Source organism: Ambystoma mexicanum, chromosome 1q, assembly GCF_040938575.1.
Source record: "Ambystoma mexicanum isolate Mex_15411 chromosome 1q, UKY_AmexF1_1, whole genome shotgun sequence".
In the NCBI taxonomy this organism is placed as follows: domain Eukaryota; kingdom Metazoa; phylum Chordata; class Amphibia; order Caudata; family Ambystomatidae; genus Ambystoma; species Ambystoma mexicanum.
The window spans coordinates 783,533,152-783,551,548 of NC_090922.1; the positions used below are offsets into that span (position 1 = coordinate 783,533,152).

The 18,397-nt window shown below is 47.4% G+C and overlaps 1 protein-coding gene across 3 annotated transcripts in view; it reads left to right on the forward strand.

Moving 5' to 3' along the window:
• The window catches only part of SWT1 (SWT1 RNA endoribonuclease homolog), a 2,657,341-nt gene that overhangs the window by 1,668,855 nt on the left and 970,089 nt on the right, over positions 1-18,397 (forward strand). The window lies entirely within an intron of this gene.

Genomic DNA, 18,397 nt, shown 5'->3' on the forward strand with positions numbered 1-18,397 from the left:
TAGCAGCACCCTCCTTCGTTCTGAGGCGATGGCGCAGTTCGCATTGCCTAGGAGGCATACCGCTCTCTGTGCCCAGCCTGCTAGGGCGTCGGGTTTGCTTCTTCCCCCATGTCTTTGGCTCTCTCCGCTAGGTCCATGGTTTTTGCGAGTGGACCGGCTAGGTCGAGTACTTTCTCTTGGCAGCGCCTCCAAGATCTAATCGATACCCTTAGGGGGATCCTTGCTCGTCTTAGATACGAATGTGAGCATCTTGGGGTCTAGGTCTCGGCCACTTTGCCCGGAAGGTCTGGTCTCGGGCACTCTGCTCGAAGGCACTGTCGGACCTCTTTGTTGAGCGCTTTTCTGAGTCTCATGGTCATGTACTTTGTCACCCTTGGTGATGGTTGCCAGTCCGATGACCTCGGATTTCGTATGTTGTCCGGATCGATCATGTCTTGTTCCACCTCCTCGAGGTGTTTCTCTTTGCGGGCTCTCTTCCCTCTGCTGGGTTTTACTTCCTCCTCCTTCTCTATCTCTTCTTCGTCTTGGGAGGGGAGGTCTCTCTCTATCGGCTCCTCTTCTGAGCTAGGGTTCTCCTCTCCATCATCTTCTTCCCCTGGAGTGGGGGTCGTGAGGTTCAGCACTGCCTGACGCTGCAAATACGCTTCTCTTAGCTTTGTGAAGGCGTCGGCTACCTCCGGAGCCTTTTCTTTCGCCCCATCCGAAGGGCCCTGGGGATCACAAGAGGCTTTTATCTTTCGGGCCTTAGTACTCCCCTTAGACCCTGCTTCTGAGGTTTCTGTGAGCATGCGCTCTGTCCTTAAGGTGCTATATGAGGGCTGTTGAAGCATTGCTTCCAAAGTCTCCAGACTGTCTTGTAGGGGTTTCACCCCTTGAGCCACAGCATCCATTAGTGTGTTTCCCAGCACCTCCTTGAAGCTGGCAGCTAAGTCTAATGACTGCTCCTCTTCGCTCTATTCAAATTCAGACATTCTGGGAGGTTGCTGTGTGCCTGGTATACCTGTAACAGGTGTCTGAGCACGCCCCTTCACTATTTAGGTGCTTCTAGTGAGAGAAATACTTGTTGAATCTCAGTTCTTTTCTCTGCTGGTATCTTAACCTTAATAAATATTATCCTTTTTTTTTCTTCTTTAAGGTTGTGGCTGCACAGGAATGTATTATCTTAATAGACTGGTAGGCTTCCTTCTTCAATCTGCCCACTGAGAGAGGGCTCTGTGTCTCGTATTAGGCTGCAAGCCTTCGCCTTGTATCTCTGTGTTTCAGTGCTCAGCTGATCTCCAGCCTTTAAGGTGAGCGTGTCGAGCGGCGCTCCCCGCTCCGGTATGTTAATTTATTGTATTCCAAATGCTACGGAGTAGCTTAATCACCGCCGGGCCCGGCTTTGAAGATGTGCTACGTTCCACGTCGCATGAAACAATGCGAAGCGGAAACTAGCACTGCACTCTGGCCCCGCCTCTGCAAAGGAGGGGGCCGGGAGCTCCGGCATTAGCGCACCGTAGGCAGGCGCCACCTCCCCAAAGGAGGGGGTCAGAGGGCCTCAACGCTCGCCCGCCGCAGCGGGCTCCTCCTCCGCAAAGGGGGTGGGGGTTGGAGGGCCTTGGCTCTCGCTTGCCGCTCCGTAGGCGTCCTTAGGCTCCCACAGCGCCGGGCCACAACCCCTGAAGTGCCGGACATGCCGCACGGGGTGATCGCGCCGTGGGAGTGAGGCCTGCACGAGCGGGCTAACAATCTATAAATTTGCTCGCTCGCAATTCGACCCGCGCACGCTGTCATAAAACTGCGCTCCCCTGTAGCGCAACAAATAAAATCGATTGATTTGTGTCCCTAAGGCATTTCGCTTCGTTCCTGCGCTGACATAAATAGCTCAATTCTACTAAACCAATCTCTATCCTTTCACATCATACAGGGAGATGATTAGAAATAGTACTTATCTGCTTGAAGAGAAGTAAAAGAGGAGGAGGAGCTCAGGGACAGGAAGTGGCCATAGCTGAGCATGGAAGAAGATGGACTACAGAGACTATGGGGTTTGTAGTTCAAAAGAAGAAAGCCTATCGAGATTTGATTTAAGTTTGTTGTTGGTTTATTGGTTTGTTGAAACTGCTGAGGAGTAGTAATTAATGAAGTTGAAGCATAATGCTCGCCTCCAGTCTTGCCATAGAATTATGGAATGACCTTCCACTAGCACAAATCATTTGGTATTCAGAAGGGCTTTGAGGACTTACCTGTTTTGAAGTCCGTTGGTGATGGATATTCCAACTTTGCCTCCCTCTCTAGCGCCATGATACCTTTGCGTGACCGTGTGCTTTATAAGTTGTTGTTGGGGAGAATTCTCTTCTAAGGCTAATTTCCCTTACCTATAGAGTCCCCCAGCAGCTTTGCTGGATTTGAAGGGTTTATTTTCTTCTCCTGCTCAGAGTGAGACCCTTTTTCCCCACTCTTAGACAGATTGCTAGTGTGTCTTGTGTGTTTATGGTCTATGGGGTTTTTCTCACCCTCATAGGAATCATCTTTTTAACATGTGTGGTACACAGCACCCTCTATGCCGTACCACAGGGGTGTCGTAGCGACCCCCAAACATAGATTCCATCCCCATTGACTTTACTAGTCAATAATTATGAACCAAACCAGTACAACCCATCTTACATTGGAAGTACTGGAAAGGGTTAATAGTTTTTCCCTAGTGTTCATTTTCGAGGGGGTATCGTACAGTCCCTCTCTCAAGTTTCTGGCTGGTGGCAGTGGTTACTACCATAAATATTCGACCGCAAATATTTTCCTATGGTATTTTCCCATTGTTCAATGCTACCACCTTTACCGACAGCCTCTAGCATACCGCCGGTTTATTTTAATATCAACTTTACTCCGGTAGGTTTTTATTGCCAGAACTTTAATAATATTTCTTTCTCGTGTCTTTCTCTGAAATCCTAACCCCGGTCGGGGATCCTTTGTTCGTCCTTTTGGCAGGCTTCTGCACAGAAGCCCTCCTCTCGGCACCACTGAGTCTGGGGTAGACAGGATGTGTAGGAGGGGGAATAGGCACCCTGGACAGGGTTGCCTACGCAACCCAATTCACACTCTGCCCTGATAGGCTGGGGGGGTTCTCCCTCCAGGAGAGCTACCCCACTGTGTGACAGCTAGGCTGTATGAATGGGGGTCTTGCTGCATAAAAGCAGGGTCCTGCGGACTGGAGGACAAGACGTCGCTACTGGAACTAAGAAATCAAAGAGGAGAGAAGCTGACTGAAGACATCTTCAACGACTGAACCACCGGTGAAGCCCTGCTGCAGAGCCTCACCACTTTTTTCCAACGACTTGAGAAGGTCTTCCTCTGCAAAAGTCTTCTTCCCTTGAGCTGGTGGGGCCAACCAGTTCGCCAATCGCCTTCCAGGACCTGCCTTGGTCGAATCGCCAGTGCCCTGCACTCGGAGACCGGATAGCCAGGCACCCGTCCACCACGACCGCGATTTAAAGGAGCGTACCTTTTATTAGTTTTGGCAGTGCGGGCAGCACCATGACGCAGGCACGTGGCTGTCATGATGCGTGCTCCAAAACCCCTGGAACTGATGGGCCCACCCCAGTCACTGACACCCATAAGGGCTTATAAATCCCCAAAGAAGTTTCATAGAATCTACTGGACTCAGTCCTGGCGCTGTTGGCGCCCGGCTCATAAGATGTGTTGAACTTCATGGGACTACTTACTCAGCCTAGTGAGGCTGAGCCTTTCTGCATCCCAGGGTGTGGCTGAGGGACTCCTTTATCTGAAAGGCAGGGTGTGGTAAAGGGACTACTTTACCTGGAACTACTTGCAAGGCTATTTAAGCCACACCATGCAGGCAGAGCACGTTTCATGTTATTCTGCACTCCTGCAGCGTAACGCTCACTGCGTCTGCTCTGTCCTCGAACTTCTACTGCCATGCCCTTTCTGAGATTTCAACCTATCGGTACCTGAAAGAAGAAAGAGAAGAGAACAGGAGTTAGTACAGCAACGAAGGCCTTACCTGCAGTTCTCATCCAGTCGGTCGCTCCTTCAGCTGATCTTCAGACCGCCTTCCTTGCAGAGAAGAAGGTATCTGCGCAGGCATCCAATACTCACCCGGAATACGTTGGAGCGGTTCTTCCCATCGCCGCCCTGAAACCGCGCCGCACCTGCAAAGAAGGAAAAGAAACAGCAGGTTAGTCACGCATGAAAACAAACAGTTATTCAGACATTCAGCGCCACTCACTCGCGCTAATACTCACCTGAAGGGAATCTGCTCAGCATCCTAGGAAGAGTCAATTCTTTATCCAAAATCCACATAAGACCGCACCTGAAAAAAAAGACAAAACACGTTTAAAACTTGCCCAATAAAGACTTTAAGCACCTATACCAAGCATCCATTGGCATAGAGACTTACCTGCTTAATCCAGCTATTCCAGACTCTGCAACAGCCACACTGGATCAGTGAAGTAACTAGGTCCGGGGAAAGACTGTGCTTACTGCGCCCCTTCTAAAGACAAGCAGGACGGAGAGCCAACCTCACAAAACTCCAAGGTGAGACAGAAGAGGAGCTGGGCATCAGGAGGTTAAAGGAGGTGGGACCTATCCAGCCCCACTCAATAGCTAATAACTTGTTTCGACCTTGCAGACAAACGCCTCCTGGGGTGACAACAAGGGAGAGGACATCATCATTCAAGCAGTGCTACGCCAGTGCAGACATCATTCGTGTGGCTACGTGCTACGCCCCCGTGGAGACCAGGTGAGCGTGACAGTGGCAAGCAGCCTGGCAAGATGGCCGCCGGCTCAGATAAAATGGCAGCTCGTCCAACACCATCCCCCTTTGGGGACCAGGTAGGGGAACAAGTTTTCAGGTAGGACTGGTCTTCACCGGTCACGTGGCCTAAGGCATACCAGTCGTCCTCGCAGGGCAGATATGCCCTGTAGACAGTATGGCAGAGTGTGTCCAGGTCTCAGCCCATGCTCGCACCGCCAAGCGCCCACTGGCCTGTGAAGACACGTTTTTTTTTTTAAAGTTTCTGACCCTCATGAGGTCTCGGCAGATGGGCATCGTCTTCAAGAAAGTGATCAGGGACATGCTCCCTCCAGTTCTGCCGCTAGCACTCACGGCCACTCCTCCCGTGGTTCCAGTGCCTCCGGCTCCTATGCAGCCCCAGCTGCCCATGCCAGTTCCCACCACACTGGCTCCCACGCCTCCATCGTTCTTGGCAGCCCCACAGCCGCTGCCTCAGCCGCCGGCTCCCGTCAGTATGCTGCAGCCCCCGACGGACAGCACCCTCCAGATGCACCTGACCAACAGGACACCTTGGTGGACACGGAAGAGGAGGGGGGCCTGGACACACCTTCATCGGCCAAGGCCATCCACGAGCAGCTCGCCGGATTGGCTGAATACTTGGGACTTCCTCAGCCCGAGGTCGAACAACCAGAGGCGAGGGTCTAGGCGGAGGTCCTCACTCTAAGCCACAATGCTAGAACAGGGATTCCAATGCAAAAAGACTAATGGCATTTGCCAAAAAGGAATGGCTTAAACCCCATTCGGAGCAGCCTACCAACAGGTGCCTTGATGCCAAGTTTAGGCAGATGGAGGGGGACCCCCTCTTGTTATCGGCACACCGTCAGCCACACTCCTCCGTGATCACCGCAGCTTCGATCTACTCGAAGCCACAATCATCTTGACCTACCTCAGCCTCTGCACTCCTGGGTAAGGAGGAGAAGATCCTGGAAGCATACAGGAAGAAAATGTATTCCAAAGCTTCCATTCATCTTCGTCAGTCGAATGCGGACTCTATGCCCGCTGCAGTCAACCAGCAACTCTGGCGGGATGTCGCCGACTTCCTTCCGGAACTTCCAGTGCAGAGCCATGCACGCTTAAAGGCGGGGCGGGCTGAGGCCCAAATTGTAGCACAAGACCTAATGGAGTCCACGGTGGCGCACATTGACATTTTAGGACGTGATATTTGCATTGCTACGGACATGAGAAGGACTGCCTGGCTACCAAGTTCAACCCGCACGTCCAGGAGCGCATACTGGACCTTCCCTTTGAGGGGGGTGACCTGTTCCATTCCACTACAGACGAAGAACTTGATAAGAACAACAGTTCCCAGACTGCCAAATCCTTATCCATCTTCACTAAAGCCACTCGTAAGGCATATAGCCAGACGCACCAGCGTTCATACAAGGGTCGGTCCTTCAGTAGTTTCCGGGGCTTCCAGGAATGAAGGTCCAGGCAACCGTACAGGTTCCTGAGCCAACACCGGCGCAAGCAACACAAGGCCACGCAGAAGGGGTTTTTTCAGTCCCACTCTTCAACCTCAGCTGGAAACAAGGCATGACACGACCATCCGGGTCCACGTGTCTCTGGTGGGGGAAGGCTTGCCCTTCACTCCCAGTGCTGGCGCACAAGGTTCGCAGACCCTGGATCCTCTGTGTCCACGGGCCACCGCCTGCCTATTCCTCCTTCCCCTCTGCTCCCACAGATTGGGACACCAACTGTGTTGGCGGAAATTTGCTCGCTCGTAGAGAGTCAGGCAGTGGAAGAAGTCCCAGCCTCCCACTGGTTTCTGGGCTTCTATTCACGGATTTTCGCCATACACAAGAAAAACCAGGCAGAACTGAGAGTTGAGTTGGACCTTTCCACCTTGAACCTTTCCCTTCCTCTTCAAAATTTCAAGATGGTTACCACAGTGCTTATAGCAAAGACATTGTGCATGTGAGACTGGATGTGCTCTCTAGATCTGAAGGATGCGTACCCACACGTCCCGATCTGGCAGCCCCATCGGTCCTTTCTGAGGTTCAGGATCATGGACTTTCATTTCCAATACAAAAGTCCTACCCTTTGGCCTCAATTTGGCCCCCAAGGTCTTTACAATGCTGATAAACGCGGTGGCAGCCCTACTCAAGGCACAGGGTCACCACGTCTATCCATACCTGGACGAGTGGCTCATCGGGGCGAGGTCGCGGGAGGCAGTCCACCACACCGCCTTCATGCTTTCATTACACAAGTTGGGATTTTCAATCAATCTCAAGAAGTCACAGTTGGAGCCCACGCAGAGTTTAACGTTCCTGGGCCTCATCTGATAAACTAGCTCTGAGAGAATTTTCCCCTTGGAGGACAAGATCGCAGCCATCAACAAGGCCATGGGGCATTTTCTCAGCAGAGCAGTGATCTCGGCCTGATGGTACCAACACCTCCTGGGCATCATGGCGGCATGTCGCCTGGCCGTGCCTTACACCAGGCCAGAATGAGGTGCTTGCAGTTGCACTTTGCAGCCTCCTAGAATCGGGAGAAGGGCTCCCAAGCGGAGCTGGTCAGCATCCCACCTCATCTCCACCTGGACCTAGTCTGGTGGAGGATGGAGGACAATCTGCGAATAGGCAGGCTGTTTCGTCAACCAGCTCCACAGGTTACCATCATCTCGGACTCATCCCTCGAGGGCTGGGGAGCTACCCTGGACAGCCAATGTCCATGGGGTGTGATCCCATAAGGAGTAGGCAGCCCATATCAACTGGCTCGAGTTGATGGCCATCTGGCTCGCTTCAAGCCCTTCCTCCCGATGATCAGTGGCAAAGTGATCTTCATTCATTCATCTTCATTCATACAGCTCACCAGCATGTATTACATCAACAAGCAGGGGGGCACCAGGTCTCCTTCCCTTTGCACTCTAGCAGTCAACATTTGGGAGTGGGTTCTGGAAAACCGCATACACCTGGCAGCAATTCACCTCCCGGGAAATCCAACCTTGAAGCAGATAGGCTCAGCAGGCTGGGTGCTACGAATGGAAGTTGGACGAACAGGTCCTTCATGGGATCTTCGACAGATGGGGTCATCCTCAGGTGGATCTCTTCGCCACCTGGTCCAACCGGAGGCGCCCCTAGTTTACGTCCTGGCAGGGACAGGGCCGGGCTCTATGGGCGATGCATTGCAGATCCAGTGGAACAACATGAACGCATATGCCTTCCCTCCCACTGCCCTGGTACATAGGGTAATCTGCAAGATAAGGGAGTCTGAACACCTCTGTGTATAATTCTGATAGTCCCATGGTGGCCAGCAAGGCCATGGTTCTCGGAACTGCTCTGTTTGGATCAGTTCCGATGCACCTTCCGCTGGGCCCAGCTCACCTACTATCACAGCAGGGAGGCATTGTCATCCACCCCGACCCCAGGAAGTTAGCCCTTGCAGCGTGGTTCCTGAACGGTCACACTAAGGCATCTGAATTTGTCACAGGCTAACCTAGACATCATGCAACGTGCAAGGAGCGATGCTACCAGGAGCCGGTACAAAAGCAAGTGGACTAGGTTTTGTCACTGGGCAGAATCAAAGGAGGTCGATCCACTGACCTGCACGTTGGACGACGTGCTATTCCTTGCACACTCGGGGTGCAGATAGACACATGCGCACTTATCTGGTGGCCATCGGAGCCTACTGGAACTCATCCTCCAACCCGGTGGTTGAGACACCTGGCGGCCCTGACCAGGCTCTATCCGCCTATCAAGAAGCCACACCCAGTGTGGGACCTTAACGGGTTCTTGGGCGCCTTCCAACCATTCGAGCCAATGGCGTCCGGGGACATCAGGCTAGTCACCATTAAGACAGCCCTCCTGGTGGGCCTTACCTCTGCATGCAGGGTTAGTGAGATCTAGGCAATGGTGGCTTCAGAGCCTCCTCTTGTCACCTGAATGAGGAGATAATGCTACATACTTTCTTCGCGGCCCCTAAAGATGACGCTCAGAGAGTACTGCACTGTCTAGATGTGAGGTGCGCTCCAAAATTATACCTGGACAGAACCAAGAGCTACTGCAAATCAGATGCCCTTTGTCACCCTCAGTGTGTCAAAGCCCTGCTATCCGGCTACCAAAGCCTCCATAGCAAGGTGGATGGTTATGGCCATCAATGAGGCGTACGAGGGGCAGCACAAACCTCTTCCAGCAAAAATGAGTGCCCACGCTATCAGAGCCAAGGCCACAGTGGGTGCTTTTCAATAGCGCGTCCCATAGCCGGTCATCAACAAGGCGGCTACATGGGCTACACCCTTGGCCTTCTGCGTGCACTACTGCTTGGATGCCAGCCCCACGTCCGATGCAACATTTGGTCAGGCAGTGTTAAGGAACTTGTTTTCTTAAGAGGTTCACCTCTCCACCCTGGGGCTGCATTCAGTTGTAATAGCCCATACAGTATGGAGGAAAGGGGACGGGACGTAGGAGTAATTATAAGTTACTCACCATAGTGACTAGCGTACTCCTAGTCCATAGTGCCCTTTCCTCCATACGTTCCACCCCCCCCATACGTCTAGTGTCATTAGGCAATGGCATTATCGTTGACGCATCAAAGGGGGACTGAGGAGTGGCGCCGGTGGGCGGAAGAATTTAAAGGGGAAGATGATTGTTTCTGGTGAAAAAGGTTCTGTTTTATGTCCCTAGCGAAGGACGCACTATACAGTATGGAGGAAAGGGGACTATGTTCTAGGAGTACGTTAGTCACGACAATGAGTAACTTATAATGTCTGTATGGCTAAGCGGAAGTGGAGGAAATTGGGCGCCTCTTCTGACAAACTGGCCTGCCGCATGCTCCAAAAGGCAATACAGACTGTCTTCTCCAAAAAAAGGGTCAATATTCAAGCCGGCATCTCTGCGGCCTCTAACAACACGGCCAAACTGTTTAAATCTGAAAGGAGCTGGCCAATCCTACTGCAGTCTCCACCTCTCCTGTTCCCTCACAGGCCCTCTGCTCGGTTCTGGCTTCTCAGTTCACTACTAAAACTCAGGACATCCTGTCCTTACTTTCTTCCTCTCTCCCAGGCCCCCTTTGGCCAACTCTCTCCCTCCTCTACTGTCCTCCCTCTCTCGGATAACACCTGATGATGTTTCTAGATCTATGAAAGTATCTTCCAAACAGGTGCTCCCCTGCTCTTCCAGAACTATCAAGGACCACATTGCTTCCCTTGCTCCAGCCTTGGCTGATTTCATTAATCACTCTTTCCCCACTGGATCTTCCCCCTCTCTCATCAACACTCCCTTGTGCACCCCCTTCTCAAAAAGCCTTCTGCCGATCCTTCCTGTCCAGCAAACTATTACCCGATCTCATCACTCCTTTCATGGGCAAGCTCCTGGAAAAGCTGGCCATCTCCAAGCTAATCCTTAATACTGAATCTGTTGGTTATCTACATGACAATCAGTCTGGCTTCAGAGCAGCCTGTGAAGATCTGCTCTCTAACCTTGACTTCAGCTCTCCCACTGTCCTCATCCACCTTGACCTCTCCTCTGCCTTTGACACAGTCAATCATGCCATCCTGACTAATTGTCCCGGCAAGAACCTGGGCATCACGGATCAGGCTCTAGCGTGCCGTTCCTCCTGGACCAACCCTCCCAGGTCAAACATCAGTCCTTTCTCTCTACCACACCTCTCTCCACTTGTGGTGTCCCCCAGGGCTCTATCCTCTCACTCTGGCTCTTCCAATGTCTACTTGGCCCCTTTGGCCCACCGGATTTCCACCTTCTCTTCCAACTTCCAATGTTATGTGGATGACGGCTCTCTTTCAGGCTTCGCTCAGCCTCCTCTCCTTCCTCTCTCATTCCTGACTGTCTGTCCGCGATTCAGAAATGGATACACCTCCAATGAGGTCTGCCTCAATGTCAGTAAGACTGAGATTCTGCTCACTGGGACCCCTGCTCTCGCTTCCCCTCTTGCACTATGGCCACCCTCCTTGGGCCCTCTACCCATGCCCTCCTCGGAGGCAAAAAACCTTGGTGTTATCTTTGACTCCATTCTCTCCTCGCATCATAGACCTTGCCAAGAAGGCTGCACCTCCTCTGAGCTAATCAACCTTTTTTCACCTTCCCCCAGAAGTTCACTGTCTGCAGAACTCTGGTTTACTCAAGGCTCGACTACTGCAATAGCCTCCTTCTCAATCTGACTAACTCTGCTCTTCGCCCCCTTCAACTAATCCAGAACAGGACTGCATGATTTATCCTTGGCCTCAAGCCCAGGGACCGCATCTCTCCAGCCCTGAAATCTCTGCACTGGCTCCCGGTGGCTGCAAGGATCAAGTTCAAGACCCTTTATTCTCTTTCTGCCTAAATACCTTCTTCTAGAGCCCTTCGCTCAGCTACCTTGAACTTTCTGGGGTCAAACGTTTCTCCAAGCCGGAAGTGGGGCGTAGATATCTCTCCTCTGCAGGTGCTTCACTCTGGAACTGCCTCCCTGCCCCTCTCAAACTTGAGCCAGACCACCTGAAGCTCTGGAAGCTGCTCAAGACCTTCATAATCTCCTCTGCCTTCTCTCTCCCTTGCTAACCTCCTGCCTGTCTGTCTGCCTGCCCTGACTGTTCGCCGGGTACCCTCAGAGTCTCATAGGGTACCAGGCCCCTCCATAACTAGTCTTCCTGCACTGCCTCTGGGCCTACTGCGCACTTAGAGGCTGTAACTCCTACTGCCCCCTACCTCCCACGCACTTACCCACGATCTTCAGAGTACTAAACAGATGACATCTGCTGGCATCACAGGTTTCTTGGCAAATCTCGAGCAAACTAACCGCTCCGGTTAAGAAAGTGTTTAAATCTAGGTTCTAGAACTGTCAGCTCCAGGGATGGCAGCATAACAGCTGTGCGCCTGTGCCCTGTGCTGATTCCCTGATATATTATATTAATATTAATGTCTGTGCCAAACGCCCCAGAGGCGACTCAGCCAGCCAAGAGACAAAAAGGAGTGGAGCGAGAAGACAAAGGGGAAAGCAGAGAGGATAAACTACTGGAGTTGCTGCCCAAAGTGACATTGGATGTTGCAGAAATAAAGGCAGGTTTCTTTAAATCAGAAGAACATTTTGAGGAAGTGGTCAAGAGAGCAGATTCAACAGAGGCACATCTAACTACAGTGGATGAAAGGACTCCAATATTGATGGATCTAGTAAGAGAGCTAAAATTGGTGAATGAGAAGATCACTTTGAAACTATCTCAGCAGGATAATTTTTCCCAGAGGAATAACCTTCCAATTACTGGGTTCCCTGGAAATGCAGAGAGCGGTAATGCAATTGACTTTTTCTACAAAAAACTTTACCAAAGATATTGAATTTGGACTAAAAAATTGTCTTAGAAATAGAGAGCTCATCAGTCTCTGGGACCTAAACCATCCCTGGGAGAGAAACCAAGATATTTTATTGTTGATTTCCAGTAAAGGTGTCAGTCTAGAAAAATGGATACCTCTCATATTTGACGGAAAACGTATGTTGGTGGCCGTGGGCCAACCGTCTCATGCACGATATGACAGACATATAGGTTTCTGAGTTTGCCAATGAACGACCATTTTGATGTAACAAGGGACACCATTGCTCATTTGTTTCTGTTCTTATTGCTTCGCAGCACATTTTCTGCTTACACTGCTCGACTGTAAAACATTGTTGTCTGAACATGAAAGCACAAGGCCGCAGGGCCGCGAGGATAACAAGAGTTCGTTGAAACACAACGTAGGCAGTGCCAGGAAGGAATGCCCGGCTCCCTCCCGAATGTAGCCTTGAAGCAGAGCTGCAGGGCATTTAATCATTTTGCAGCTGCCAGCCAGTCTCATTATATGGTAGAATATGTTAGAATAAAGCAGCTAAAAGCTTGAATTATGCTCTTCTTACGGCCCCCCTTTTCTGAGCTCTGTAGAGCGTGTCGGCTCCCAGGACACGAATAGCACCTCATAGATAGCAAGGTCTAGTATGTGACTCTTCACCGTATGTAGCTCGCTTCCAAGAACAGAAGCACTGTGTTCTGTTCAACAACTAAAAGATGCCTCCGCACTTACAAATTGCATATTGTTACTAGAATAGATATTTGAAGGTGTCATAATTGTCTGAAGTGTCCATCATCACACCGAGTTCAAAGAAACCCAATAAAGGGAGGGTGTTAAACATGTCATAGCTGATTTATGATATGCATTTTGTATATATGTAACTGATGTACGTAATTCACTCTCGCGTCCCTCGAGGTCTAGAGATGCATGTCGCAGGGCGTGAGACCGGGTTGGCCAACTGAGACTATTTGCTTTGCAATAAACCCTAGCTTTGGGAATACAACCTCGTGTCTGGCGTATCTAACGTGTGTGGTGACTTGCCTTGTTTCTATAAACGTAAGGGACCCCTAGGGCCCCCTTTCAAAGGAACTTATTTTGAAAAAGGCCAGTGAGCTGAAAGATCTTGCATGGGGAGGCAATAAGATAATGATTGTGTTGATCTAAGTAGAGATATATTGGAGAGGAGGCGTGCCTTTGATAAAGCCAAGATGAAAGCCCGGGAGAAACATTTAAAATATTATGATTTACCCTGCCATTTTCAGAGTTGTGATTGATGGCTGTCTACATTCCTTCACTGACAATAAATCTACAGAAGCTTTTTTGTCTGACAGGATTCAGACCCCATGGAGGGCATGTCTTCTGATATGGAATTTACAAAAGTATCAAAGAAAAAAGGAAGGTCTGAACAGCTTTAAATGGAAGTTTGTAACCATTTTGGTAGATTAATGGCTGCAGGAATTAGAACTAGACCTTTACCCTACTTTTGTTGTTGTTTACTTCCCTTTATTTTTTTAATGTAACTTATTATTATAATTATAAATCAGTTTTTACCTTAAATATTACTTTTAAGATGGCCGCAGTGGAAATACCATTTTCTTTAACCACTTAGAATCTTTTGACATGTGTTGGAAGCAAACAATGACAAGTTGCAAGAATACTATGGCTTTGAACTGAGGAAAGAGCACCTGCATACGTTTTTCCCAACGCTGCTCGGTGATGGAAAACCTGTGATCTGATGTTCGCCCGTGTGAGGAGATTCCGGGAGTGGACGGTGGAACGCAGAGCAGCAGAGAAAGGAGACGTGCACCCATATGAGGCTTCATCAGCGTGCGAGATGGCGAACGGCAGTGAGTGCAATGAAGGACGGCACATAACGGCATATGACAGTTTGTAGGAAGTTACTTTGTCAGTGGTTTGAAGTATGCCAGATGTGATTCTGTCCTCCCCGCGGTAGTGACTCTAATTATTAACATGTCACTGGGAAAGCATTTGCAGGTATTCTATTACCTTTTGTTTTCTACTTAGGCGGTCCCTGTGCCTCTCTACATTGCCGTCACTTTTGACTCCCTGGCTGCCTTTTGCCAATAGACATGATCTTTGGGTGTTCATGGATTCTTTTGATACAGAAATATTACTGCGTAGCATTCACAAATGTCTTCCATTCAGCGGTTTATTCTATACATGAGGGCAGCGATAAGAAAACGACATGCTAAATGCTGCAGCCATCTGGGTGTTTATGGCGGAGTGAAAGGATAAAATGCATAGTGATATAGTTTTGCCAGTTCATGCTGTAGACTAAACACTGTTTAGCATGGATACTAATGACGGTTTTCATGTCAGCCGTTACATGGATTTGTAGACAGCATCTGCTAATGGTAATGTGGTTGGCAAACGTTGACGTGCATTTGACTATAATGCATATGCAGGAATCAATATAGTGCCTACACCTACCTGGGTTTAATGAAGCGGCAGCTGCCTAACCTTCATTTGTGGTTTCCCTGTTCATGCACCCAAGACACACATATGGGCTGAATGAGCTACAGGGAGTGAATAGGGGCCTTTATTTTATTTTTTGACTATAATGGATGAATGGAGCTACGTATGTATCACCCACCAAGTGAATAGGGTTTACATACTACTGGACTGCTGCATGTCAATCCTCCACCTAGCAATCAATTGCCTGTTTTTGTCAAAACCACATTAACTCTCTTGGTGCTAAGGATCAAGCTGACTATCTATAATGGAGTTAATGTGGTGGCCTGATTTGGAAGAAACACTTGGTGCCATTATCTCTTATAGAATATGATCTTTTTTGGTAAGCTTATAAGGTTGCTTTGATAGAGCTGGGAAATTGACGGAATGCGCTGTGAGGTGCATTTTTCATTGGAATTCTTTTGACATTTTGCAAAGGATATTGGGGGCTAAACAAAGATCTTTATAGACTGCTTCATATTTTATGTACTGCAGTCAAGTATGGTACCTATCTGAGAGACATGAACTTCTTGGATGGATATATCCTCAGGAGAGGGAGAAGATGGACTGTATTGCCTACCTTTAGGGAAAGACATTGCATGTGTTACTAGTGTTATAATTGTCTTGATGCAAAGTCTTCATTTAGTTAATAGCTGGAGGGGTTGCAGTATGATGTTTTTTTGATATATTTGGATAATGTAGATATTAAGGCAATCTCATTGGGCAGGGAAGAAATAGGAGGTAGGTAAAGTTTTTTTCTTGGTGTTTTATTTACTATATGAAGTATCTGTAGCTGCAAGAGATGTGATAAGGATAACTGAGGTTGGGGGAAGGGAATTATTGGAAGTAGGGGATATAATATCTGAACTGGTTATGGAGGAATAATATATAAGGGTTAATGAGGTCATGCTAAGTTGTAGATGGTAGACATAGAAATATAATACAAGGTTTGCTTTTTTGAAATTTTAGTATGCTGGGATTTTAAAATGAGATATTGCTACATTGATATCTTGTAGATATATATCGGTTTTGATCGGGGAATGACTATATAGCTTCATTAGGTGAGGGTAGTTGACACTCAATTGGGGACAATAGTTTGATTTTGGTTGTACTAAAATAGATTGATGGTGATTAAGGGGAGGGGAGTTTGTATGTTGGGACTATAAGTTGGGAAGAGTAGTGATAATTATAATTTATATTTGTTTGGGCATGGGTCTACTGGTGAGTATAGTTTGGGAGAATGTTACTTGTTTATATATATATGAACTCATTTATGGTCTGATGGTTATCAGATTTTGCATAGTGAGTTATTATTCTTGGTTTTTAAGTGTTCGTCTGTCTGTTTATATTGTAATGTCGTGGGTTTTTTTTCTCCTCCTTTCCTCTCACTTTCCATGTTGCAGTGTTAGTTAGCTTGATGAATCTAAAGTTGTATATTTGTTTGAATTGTATTATAGACAAGTTAGTGTGGGACACTGAGGTATGAAACTGTTAACTTTTATTTCGTGGAATGTGAAGGGTATTGGTTGTGCTGTTAAACGAAGGAAGGTTATGGCGAGGATTTTGAGAAATAAGGGGGATATCATTTTCGTACAAGAAACTCACTTAAACGAGCAGTCTGATTGATTTTTGACTAATTCCAGATATTCACAGGTTGTTTCTAGCTGTTACGATTCCAAGTCGAGAGGGGTGAGTATTTTGTTTAGAAAAGGGTTACCGATTAAAATAGAGAAAACAATAAAGGATGATGAAGGTAGTATACTTTTAATTGACAAGCTCTGTGATGGTAGGAAAGTGACGGTATATGCTCCGTGCTTCCCAAACGTACAGTTTTTTGCTTTGTTGAGTGATCTGCTGAATGAAATGGAGGTGAAAGATATAATTTTGGGAGGTGATTTTAATGTGGTAATGAATAGCAAACTAGATCGAAAATCAGATTGTAGATCTAGTAATGAAAAGGTTAGTGAAGAGTTTTGTGCTTTTGTATCTAAATATTAATTAGTTGATGTATGGTGGGAAATGCATCAAAGAGAGTTCACAATTCATACTCGAGGATTGACTATTGCCTTATTAGTAGTAGACTGGTTAGCCAGATGGTGGGCTTGAGTATTAAGGAGAGAGGTTTTTCTTTTCATGCATTGCTTGACATGCAATGTAATATGAGGGATAAATCCAAAAGATGGATTATGCAGGCGGGTGTACTCAAGGACCCATCGGTAACCACAGGACTAGTGGCCTTTATTAAGAATTATTTTGAGGAGAACGAGGGCTCAGTAGATATTAAAATTGCTTGGGACTGCTTTAAAGCAGTGTTTAGAGGAGAATTGATAAGTAGGTCGGCACATGTTAAGGGGAAAAATCTGGAGATAATTGAAAGGATGGAGCAGGAGGTTATGGAACTACAGAAGACATGTGCAATTGTTGATACTGAATCAAATAAGAGGAAATTGAGAAAGTTAGAGGGTGAGATGAAGAATCATGGCAAACACTGGCAGGAAAAGGATTGTTTTATACCAAACAATAACATTGTTCAATATAACATTTTAAAGTAATGGACAAAATTGTGATGACTATTAAAAAATGGGAAAGGTGGAATTTGAATCTACGGGCAAAAATGAACATTATTAAAATGGTACGGTTACCTAAGGTATTATACATTGTACAGTCAATACCTCTATTAGTTTCAAAGAAACAATTACAGAAGATTGATAAAGTGTTTCAAACGTTTTTGTGGGGAATAGGCAAGAGCCCCTGTATCCCAAAATGTATCTTATTGCAGGATGTTAAGGAGGGTGGATTTGGTTACCCTGATTTGGTGAAACAATATAAGGCCTTTTTACTCAAGAAAAGTTCGCATTATTTTGATAAAGAGGATGTTAAAGGCCCGATTTGGTTACACATGGAGAGAGATGTGTTCCTTACCACTTGGATAATCTTTACACAATGGGAAAGCTGTAGAATAAAAGGTTAAAATTACCATTGATAGTAGTGACTAGACAAGCTTTAATTACATGGTTCAGGGAGAATGGTCAAAGTTTTGGTTTCAGTGGTGATGCATCCATTTGGCATAATGAGGCACTACAACTCAATAACAGATGTTTGCATTGGCAGAATTGGATTAGGAAAGGTGTATTGCAAATAAGTGATTTACTAGATAGAGAGAGGCTACTGAATTTTGAGGAACTGCAAGATAAGTATAACTTGGGGAGGAGGGAGCTGAGTAGATATATGGAACTGATTTAATTGATTAATCAAAGGTAGAGTATGATCAATAATGCACTGGAAGGGAGACCAGAGATGTGTAAGCTGTTGATTGGACAAGAATACAATGTGTGTACATATATGCGTTTCATGCCTATGGAAGTAGGCTATATAGATGCATGGATTAAGCTAAGGGATACTTGGTCGAATGATGTTAATGTGGTCATATCGGAGGAGGAATGGAACGATATTCTGAGAGTGGGCACAAATTCGGTATGGAAATGAGTCTACGTCTAATTAGGCAGAAGGTAGTTGGTAGGATTTATTGGACACCAGTCAAGCTGTTTAAATTTAAGCTAAGGATAGATGAGAAATGCTGGAGTTGCGTTAGAGGTACCCTATTACATGTACTCTGGAATTACCCGAGGGTACAAGACGTTTGGAAGGAAATTATTGATAGAATTTGACTTTTGGTATAACCATTCAGAGGTCGGCTGCAAATGTGATTTTGCTCCTTCATAAAGGGAGGTGTTTAGATACTAAAAAGCATAATATCTGGATTGATAAAGCTATGATGGTAGCGATTAAGCTGATTCTTAGAGTCTGGAAGACCCAGAAGAAACATACTGTGGAAGACTGCCTGGTGGAATTACAGATTTTGTCTAAATGTGAAAAGATATCGTTG